General features: G+C 44.3%; 1 protein-coding gene across 6 annotated transcripts in view; it reads right to left on the bottom strand.

Annotated features, from left to right (window-relative positions):
- Positions 1–5060: 5060 nt before the first annotated feature.
- The window catches only part of LOC125405157 (cell adhesion molecule CEACAM1-like), a 31298-nt gene continuing 27423 nt past the window's right edge, over positions 5061–8935 (bottom strand). For all 6 annotated transcript variants that reach the window (XM_087906767.1, XM_087906780.1, XM_087906845.1 and 3 more), the window contains one exon: positions 5061–5193. The gene's annotated coding sequence lies outside the window, so the exon portion shown is untranslated. The remainder of the gene's footprint in view (positions 5194–8935) is intronic.

Genomic DNA, 8935 nt, shown 5'->3' with positions numbered 1-8935 from the left:
AAATGCTTGTCCTTGCCCTTATAGCTCCACCTATCAAAAGTGGAGCCTGCTCCCCCATACTGCTTCTCACTAGGCCTGACCATGAAACATGGCCTCAGTGACCAAGAGGACTTAGCACAAACTCACTCTTCCAGTCTGACACAAGAAACCTACCCTATGATTGGCCCCTCTGTCTTTTGTTTATTCACAGTATCTACTGAATGTCACAAACCTGAATTGACCTCAGAGTCATTGATAGCTCCCCTGGAAAGGCCAGAGCACTGGCCTACCTGTGAGTCCTGAGCCTGGCCCTCCCCGTGCATGCTTCTCCTCTAAAACTCTAGCCCAATGTGGATTTTGCTCCCCAGCCCTGATCCCCAGCTCTGGCCTCAGATTCTGCATGCTCTGGGAGTCAGGTGGGGGCTCTCTGCTTTTCTGATGTTTCCAGGGGCCGACCAGGGAGAGTGTGTAAGAGGTAGATGTGTTGTTAGCAGGTAGTTTTCTTGTGGGTCCTCATTTACCCTGATACTCACTGTATTTTGTCAAAGGGCAAAATAATAAACATAGTGAAAGACAGACACTGGCTTCTCTTCCTGTTTCTAGATTGAGACTATCCTTAAAATCAGGGCAAGTTCAGAAACCCATGGAGCTGCAGTGTGCACTGGAGGATTTACAGGTAGGAAACAGGAGTGAAATATCTAGAACTTAAGGGTCACTTAACCTCATCTGGTACCCGTGGCTAACACCTATGCCTGAGGGAAGCCAGCTTCTCTAAGCAGCAGACATGGGTCCACAGGCAACACATGCACACTACTAAGAAAATTAGTCTGACTCCACAGTGATCTGCCTGAGGACTTAGTCCAAAACCACTGGCTTATCACAGTTTTAATTTCATGTTTAGTAGATGTCTGTATCATTCCCAGGGGTCCCCTTCCTTCAGAATCTGTTTCCTTGGTTCCTAAATCACAGGCAGGTTTGACTCAAAGGCAATTTTTCTTCTTTTCAAATGATCATAGTTTTCTAGTTAATGTTAATTTTCTCAAAGGCAGTGGTTGAGTTTCCAATGTTAAACTCACCCACATTCCTGAGGAACATAGTTAAGGTTATAATTCTGAAACACATTTTGGTGGTATTTGATTTAGGGGTTTTCCTCTGTGAAGGTGACAGGGAACTGAGGCTTCACCTCCTCATTTGTTCTGGAATGGTTCTGACATGGTTATAAGCTCTCGGGAAATGAGCTCCCGTGCACTTGGTTATCTGGTAGAATTGTGTAGGGAGGGAACAGACTGCTCCTTAATGCTCTGTGGATGGTGTTTGTGGTGGGATTTCAATCAGTTTAGCCGATGACTTTTAGTGCAGCAATTCCTGGGGCGTGGACACTGGGTATTCAAGGTTCACTGGGAGGAAGCAGGCACCCAAGCAGACAAGACACATGGAGTAGAGGGGTCTGGAGAATGTGAAGAATATTGTACCTTAAAGAAAAGCAAGTCAAAAAGAGCAGATATTAAGGTCCAGCATGGTCGGTATCTTATGCCTCCTGGCCAAGCATGCTGGTCTCTCTTTGCACTGGGCTGCCTGGTGTGGGACAATTCTGTATTCTGTCAATTACGTTTTAAATGAACACTGATTGGCAAGTAGCCAGGCAGGAAGTATAGGCGGGACAATCAGACAGGAAGTAGAGGTGGGGCAATGAGAACAGGAGAATTCTGGGAAGGAGGAAGCCCATTCCTCCCCAGTCCTGCCCAGACACAGAAGAAAGAAGATGTGACCTGCCCCACCAAAAAAGGTACCCAGCCATGTGGCTAATGTAGATAAGAATAATGGGCTAATATACATTATAAGAGCTAATACAAAGCCTGAGCTAATGGGCCAATCAGTTTATCATTGATATAGACCTCTGTATGATTTTTCTTTGGGAAATACTGGCTGTGTAAACTGGGCAGGACAGAAACCCCAACAAGCAGGCCCTCATATTACAGCTGCCCACTAGCCTGGCCAAGCAGGCTGGTTTCTCTTCGCACTGGGCTGCCCACTAGCAGCAGCTTGTCTGGTGCTTGGCAATTTTTCCTTTGGGTGCTGTGTAATTCGCTTGTGCTACCCCAAAACTCAGTCCTCAGCTGATAAAAATGGCTTCCTAGGTCTAGCCATTTGAAAGTGTTAGCTCCTTTTGAAGGTACTGGAGGCACATGACCAGGAAAACTTTTAAGTCTCCTCTAGAAAATAGGGTATCATCCAAAACAATGGACCAACCCCAAAAATCACCATAGAATTTGGATATTACCTCCTTAAGACATATAGGAAGTTGGGCGGTGGTGGCTCACACCTTTAATCCCAATATACAGGGGCAGAGGCAAGTGAATCTCTGAGTTTGAGGCCAGCCTGGTCTACAGAGTGAGTTCCAGGACAGCCAGAGCTGTTACACAGAAAATCCCTGTCTTGAACAGTTCCTCTCCCCACAAAAACTCCACAAAACAGGAAATACTTTGACTTTTTATCTGTAGTAATAGAGTCCATGCTGGAGTCATTCTGGGTCTCCCAACCCCATGATCCCATTAGGAATACAGGAAGAGGAAATCAAAATGGAAAAAACTAGAAGAGGATTGGGATATGGCCCAGGAAGTCCTAGGAGTGCAATGATCCTCTAAGGGAGCAACAATACTGACCAATATTCTGATGATGTCACTAAACAAGATAATGGCCAAGTCACATGGTCACCTCTATCTTGATGAAGTCACCAGCCAAGATGATGTGGGAGAATTGTCTGTATCCTGTCAATCATGTTTTAAATAAACGCTGATTGGCCAGGCAGGAGGTGTAGGCAGGAAAACCAGACAGGAAGTGGAAATGATGCAAGGAGAGCAGGAAAATTCTGGAAAGGAGGAAGTTGAATCCTCCCACTCCTGCCCAGATCACCGAAGCAGCAGGATGTGAGCTGCCCCACTGAAAAAGGTACTGAGCCACATGGTTAAAATAGATAAGAAAAATGGGTTAATCAAGATGTAAGAGTTAGCTAATAAGTAGCCTGACCTAATGGGCCAATCAGCCTATAACTATATAAGCACTATAACTTACAGAAATCTCTGTGTGGTTGATTTTCTCTGGGGCCTGCCAGTTGTGGGATACCAGGCGGGGACAGAAAACACAAACAAGCAGGCCCCCTCATGTTACACCAAGATGGTCACAAAGTCACTTGGTTTCTTTCTGTATGGTAGCTCAGCTCCATGATACATGAGCCCATACCTCACCAGGGCATGACTCCATGGGGATATAGAAATGTGAGTGGCCATTCCTTTATTTCTCAAACAAGCACCTGAGTTAGATGAGCATGGATATAACAAAAGAAAGTACCCCAAAGAGTGCTGATGATAGAAAGTGGCCCCAAAGAGCAAAGTAAAGAAATGGAGGAAGGACTTCCACAGTCTCAACCCAAAACACAGGGTCCATATGTGTCAGCACAGAGGTAACTGTGACTGCAAACTGCTGTTGTTTGGATCTTCATTTCATCTCACTCAGCTCATAGGCAGAAGCTAGGATGCATAAACCTATCTATAGGACATTTACTTAGCAGTCACTTCTCTGTGTTTGTATATACTCCCTGTGTGTGTGTGTGTGTGTGTGTGTGTGTGTGTGTGTGTGTGTGTGTGTTTGGTTGTAATCATGTTGGTGGTAGTGACTGTGGTGGTGGTGGTGGTGGTTGTATTGTCGTTGTTGTTAATAGTGGTGTTGGTGGTGGTGGTGGCGGCGGCAGCGGCGGCAAGTATGTCTATATGTCATGTATGTTATATGTCTGGTACCCCCTGAGACAAGATGACATCAGATCCCCTGAGACTACAGTTTAAAGATTCTGAGCTGTGTGGTTGATGGGGATCCAAGTCCTCTGGAAGAGTGCAGCCAGTGCTTGGAGTCACTGAACCGCCTCTCCTGTTCCATCCCTGGCATCTCCTGAGTACTCTCTACTGTGTGAAGTCAGGTGGGGGCAGGCTTCTAGTCTTCTCAACGGCCTTCTCTGCTGATGCAGCCTTTTCTGTTTCTACTCTCCCGCCACAGGAGAGGGGCAGAGGTGTACAGGGTGATAGTACACTGGACATTCCCCAGTAGGAGAAAGAGCTAGCTTCAGGGAGATGAGCAGACAGCAGCGTGTGCGAGGGAGATCTGAGAACAGAGGGGGGGCTGAGGAGACAGCAGCATGTGTGAGGGAGATCTGAGAACAGAGGGGCTGAGGAGACAGCAGCGTGTGTGAGGGAGATCTGAGAACAGAGGGGCTGAGCAGACAGCAGCGTGTGTGAGGGAGATCTGAGAACAGAGGGGCTGAGGAGACAGCAGCATGTGTGAGGGAGCTCTGAGAACAGAGGGGCTGAGCAGACAGCAGCATGTGTGAGGGAGATCTGAGAACAGAGGGGTTGAGCAGACAGCAGCATGTGTGAGGGAGATCTGAGAACAGAGTGGGCAAATGCCAAGGAGTGCTTCACGCGCTTGCTGAAGGCTTGGCCTCTAAGCTTTGTGGGACTAGGGAACAAGTCACAGCTGAGGTGAAATAGGACGCCGAATGGGCATGCACGGGAGATTGTAGCTCTCCACCATGGAACTGCAGCTGTGACCCACCAGGACCGTCCCTGTTGGCAGAACCCTGGATTTCATGATTTGCATCTATACAGCAGAAACCCCACGACAGGAAATAGGTGCAGAGTGGATCCCTCTGGACTCCTAGAACTGTACACAAGCCAATCTGCACTGTCACCCTTCTGATGGCAGAGATCACATGCCAGGAACCTGCTCCCCTGCTACAGTGGACTCCGTAAACTGCTCTTGCTGTGGTCTAAAGGTGCAGTCCCTCCCCAACAACCCCTTCCCTGCTAGCCACCGGACACCTACTCCACTGCCTGCCTTTCTCTCTGCTGACTCTGAAGGCTGGGGCTGCAGGGTTCAGTCCCTCCCCAACAATCCCTTTCCTGCTAGCCACCGGACACCTACTCCACTGTCTGCCTTTCTCTCTGCTGACTCTGAAGGCTGGGGCTGCAGGGTTCTGTCAGTGAGGGAGTCTTAGTAAGGGGCAGGAGACTGGGAATAGACGACCAGCTCAGCCAATGGGACAAGTCTCATCGTGTTCTCACTCCAGGGGGCTGTTGCTGATGTTGATGGAGACGGGGAGACTGAAGTTAGGGGTTTGGGTTGCCGGGCACTGATCTTCAGGAAATAATATGATGTTCCATCCACCTGAAAAGTATGATCATTACAGTCAGTCTCAAAGACAGAGAGAGAAACAGACAGACAGACAGATGAACAGAGGACATGGGTGCATTCCAGAGAACAAACAGACAGACACATGAACAGAGGACATGGGTGCATCCCAGAGGACAATTTGCAGGAGGGTCTCTCCGTTCACATCAGGGTTCAGGGACTGAACACAGGTGTCAGATTTGTGAACTGCACATCACCCACTAAACCATCTCATCTGCCCTAATCCTGGTTTGTGTGTGTGAAACACGATTAATAAAAAAAAAAAACAAAAACTCAAGATCAGAAACTGGGATTCAACCTGAAGATTCAAAAAGTAAAACAGCTAGTCACTGGCTCTTACCTCGACCTCAGTCTGAAATGGCGATACTGCTTCCAGAAATCTCAGAAGTAGACTGTGTGTCCGAGAGCTGTTTCTTCCCATTTTATAATCCTCTCTAGGGTTGGTATTAAAGGCATGCACCACCATCATTAAAGGCATGCACCGCCCAGTTTCTATAGCAACTGGGATTAAAGGTATGTGTCATTATGGTTACTGGGATTAAAGGTGTGTGTTACTGTGGCTACTAAGATTAAAGCTGTGTGTTACCATAATCTAGTCTGTAAGGCTAACCAGTGGGACTGTTTTACTCTCAGATCTTCAGGCAGTCTTTATTTATTAAAATACAATTCAAATGCCACTATATGTGTGTTTGTGTGAACCGGCTCTTATGTCACCCAGGAGTCCCCATGTTCTCCAGTGCTGTGATTTCAGGTGTGCACCCCCAGTCCTGCTTTATGTGCTGCTGTGGATCACACCTAGGCCAGATACAGCCAGACATGCACTCCAGCAATGGCACTATGTTTCTAGCCTTTTACATTCTTTAAGTGACTGTCTCAATTGCTAAGAAGAATATAAAGTTACTATGTGCAGGAGCTTTCGGGCAAAGAACAGAGGCACTCCATAGTCCCCTCTTTTAAGAGTCAACCCACCGAGCTAGAGACCTCTGTGGGACCTGGCCAAGCCAGGGACCTCCACAGGAGCAGTCCTGAACTAGCAATCTCCACAGGAGCAAGTACCAGGGAACAACAGCCAAGGAAGCAGGCCTGAGCCAGAGACCTCTGCAGGAGCAAGCCCAAGGCAGCGACCTCAATGGGAGCAGCCCCAAGCAAGCAACTTCCCAGGGAGCAGGCCCCAAAGACCTCTGGGATTGCAGAGTGATCCGCAGGAGAACCCAGCAACCTCTAGGAACACCGGAGTGACTTGAACTGTGGCCCTAACTACACCACAAGGAGCAACCCTCTGAGCCTTGGGTCCACTGGCACCTGGAAGATTGATCAACCAGAGACACAGCCCAATCAGAGGAAAAGATGGGTAGACAAGGCAAGAGCACACTCAGCACCACAAAGAGCAACACAACACCAACAAAAACTAGTGGCTTTAAAACAGCAACACTTGAACATACAAATATAAATGAAGCAGAAGAAAATAACCTAAAAAATAACTTTAGAAGAATGGTTGAGGTTCTTAAAGAGGAAACAAAAAATTCCCTCAAAGAAATGGAGGAAAAGACAAACAAAAAATTGGAAGAAATCAACAAACCCCTTAAAGAAAACCAAGAAAAAGCAATCAAACAGGTGAAAGAAATGATTCAAGACTTGAAAACTAAAATAGAGACAATAAAGAAAACACAAACTGAGGGAATTCTGGAAATGGAAATTATGAGAAAATGATCAGGAGCCACAAATGAAAACATAAACAGCAGAATACAAGAGATGAAAGACAGAATCTTAAGCACCGAAGATACAATAGAGAAAATAGACTTGGTCTATTTTCAAAGAAAACATTAAATCTAAAAAAAGCTTAACACAAAACATCTAAGGAAATATGGGACACCATGAAGAGATCAAATCTAAGAATAATAGGGATAGAAGGAGAAGAACTTCAACTCAAAAGCACAGAAAATATATTCACCAAAATCATAGAAGAAAACTTTCCCAACATAAAGAAAGATATGCATATGAAGATAAAAGAAGCTTGTAGAACACCAAATTGACTGGATCAAAAAAAAAGTTCCCTTAACACATAATAATCAAAACACTAAACATATAGAATAAAGAAAGAATATTAAGAGCTGCAAAGGAAAAAGGCCAAGTAACATATAAAGGCAAACATATTAGAATTACACCTGACTTCTCATTGGAAACGATGAAAATCAGAAAGTCCTGGTAAAGTTTTATGCAGACAATGAGAGACCACGAATGCCAGCCCAGATTACTATACCCTGCAAAACTTTCAATCACCATAAATGGACAAAACATTATATTCCATGACAGAACCATATTTAACCAATGTCTAACCACAAACCCAGCCCTACACAAAGTACTAGAAGGAAAACTCCAACCCAAGGAAGTTAGCTACATCAACAAAAATACAGACAATAGAAGATTTCACAGCAGTAAATCCCAAAGAAGGGAAAAACACACAAAATAACATCACCAGCTATGAAAACTAAAATAACAGGAGAAAACAATCACTGGTCATTAATATCCTTTAATATAAATGGACTCAACTCACCTATAAAAAGACACAGGTTAAAACATAATCTAGAAGGATGGAAAACATAATCCATCCTTCTGCTGCATATAAGAAACACACCTCAACCTCAAAGACAGATATCATCTCAGAGTAAAGAATTGGGGAAAAAAAATTTCCAATCAAATGTACCTAAGAAACAAGGTGGTGTAGCTGTCCTAATATCTAGCAAAATAGACTTCAAACTAAGATCAATCAAAAGAGACAAAGAATGACATTTCATATTAGTCACAGGAAAAATCCATCAAGAGGAAATCTCGATACTGAATGTCTATGCCCCAAATACAAGGGCACCCTCATATGTAAAAGAAACACTACTAAAGTTTAAATCACATGTTAAATCTCACACAGTAGGGCTGGAGAGATGGCTCAGAGGTTAAGAGCACAGATCTTTCTTTCCAGAGGTCCTGAGTTCAATTCCTAGCAATCACATGGTGGCTCACAACCATCTGTAATGAAATCTGGTGCCCTCTTCTGGCCTGCAGGCATACATGCAGACAGAATACTGTAAACTAAATAAATAAATCTTTTTTAAAAAAAAAATCTCACACAGTAATAATAGGAGACTTCAACACCGCACTCTCACCACTGGACAGATCTGTCAGACAGAAAATTAACAGAGAAATAAGGTAACTAACAAATGTTATGATTCAAATGGACTTAACAGATATCTATAGAACATTCCATCAGAACATAAAAGAATATACCTTCTTCTTAGCACCTCATGGAACCTTCTCAAAAATTGACCACATACTAGGTAACAAAGCAAACCTCAACAGATACACACACACACACACACACACACACACACACAAAGAAAAAAAAAGGAATAACCCCATTTATCTTATCAGAGCACCAAGACTTAAAATTAGAATTCAACAGCAACACTAATTTCAGAAAACCCACAAACATATGAAAATTAAACAATACTCATCCAAATTATCAATGAGTCAATGAAGAAATAAAGGAAGAAATTAAAGACTTCCTAAAATTCAATGAAAATGACCACACGACATACCCAAATTTATGGGACACAATGAAAGCAGCATTTAGAGGAAAGTTCATAGCACTAAGTGCCTACATGAAGAAGCTGGGAAAGAATCCCATTACAAGTGAGTTAACAGAACATCTGAAAACTCTAGAACA

This window comes from Myodes glareolus, chromosome 1, assembly GCF_982192425.1.
Source record: "Myodes glareolus chromosome 1, mMyoGla1.1, whole genome shotgun sequence".
NCBI classification, from domain to species: domain Eukaryota; kingdom Metazoa; phylum Chordata; class Mammalia; order Rodentia; family Cricetidae; genus Myodes; species Myodes glareolus.
The sequence above is the reverse complement of the archived record's forward strand: the minus strand, read 5'-3'. Positions and strand labels throughout refer to the sequence as shown.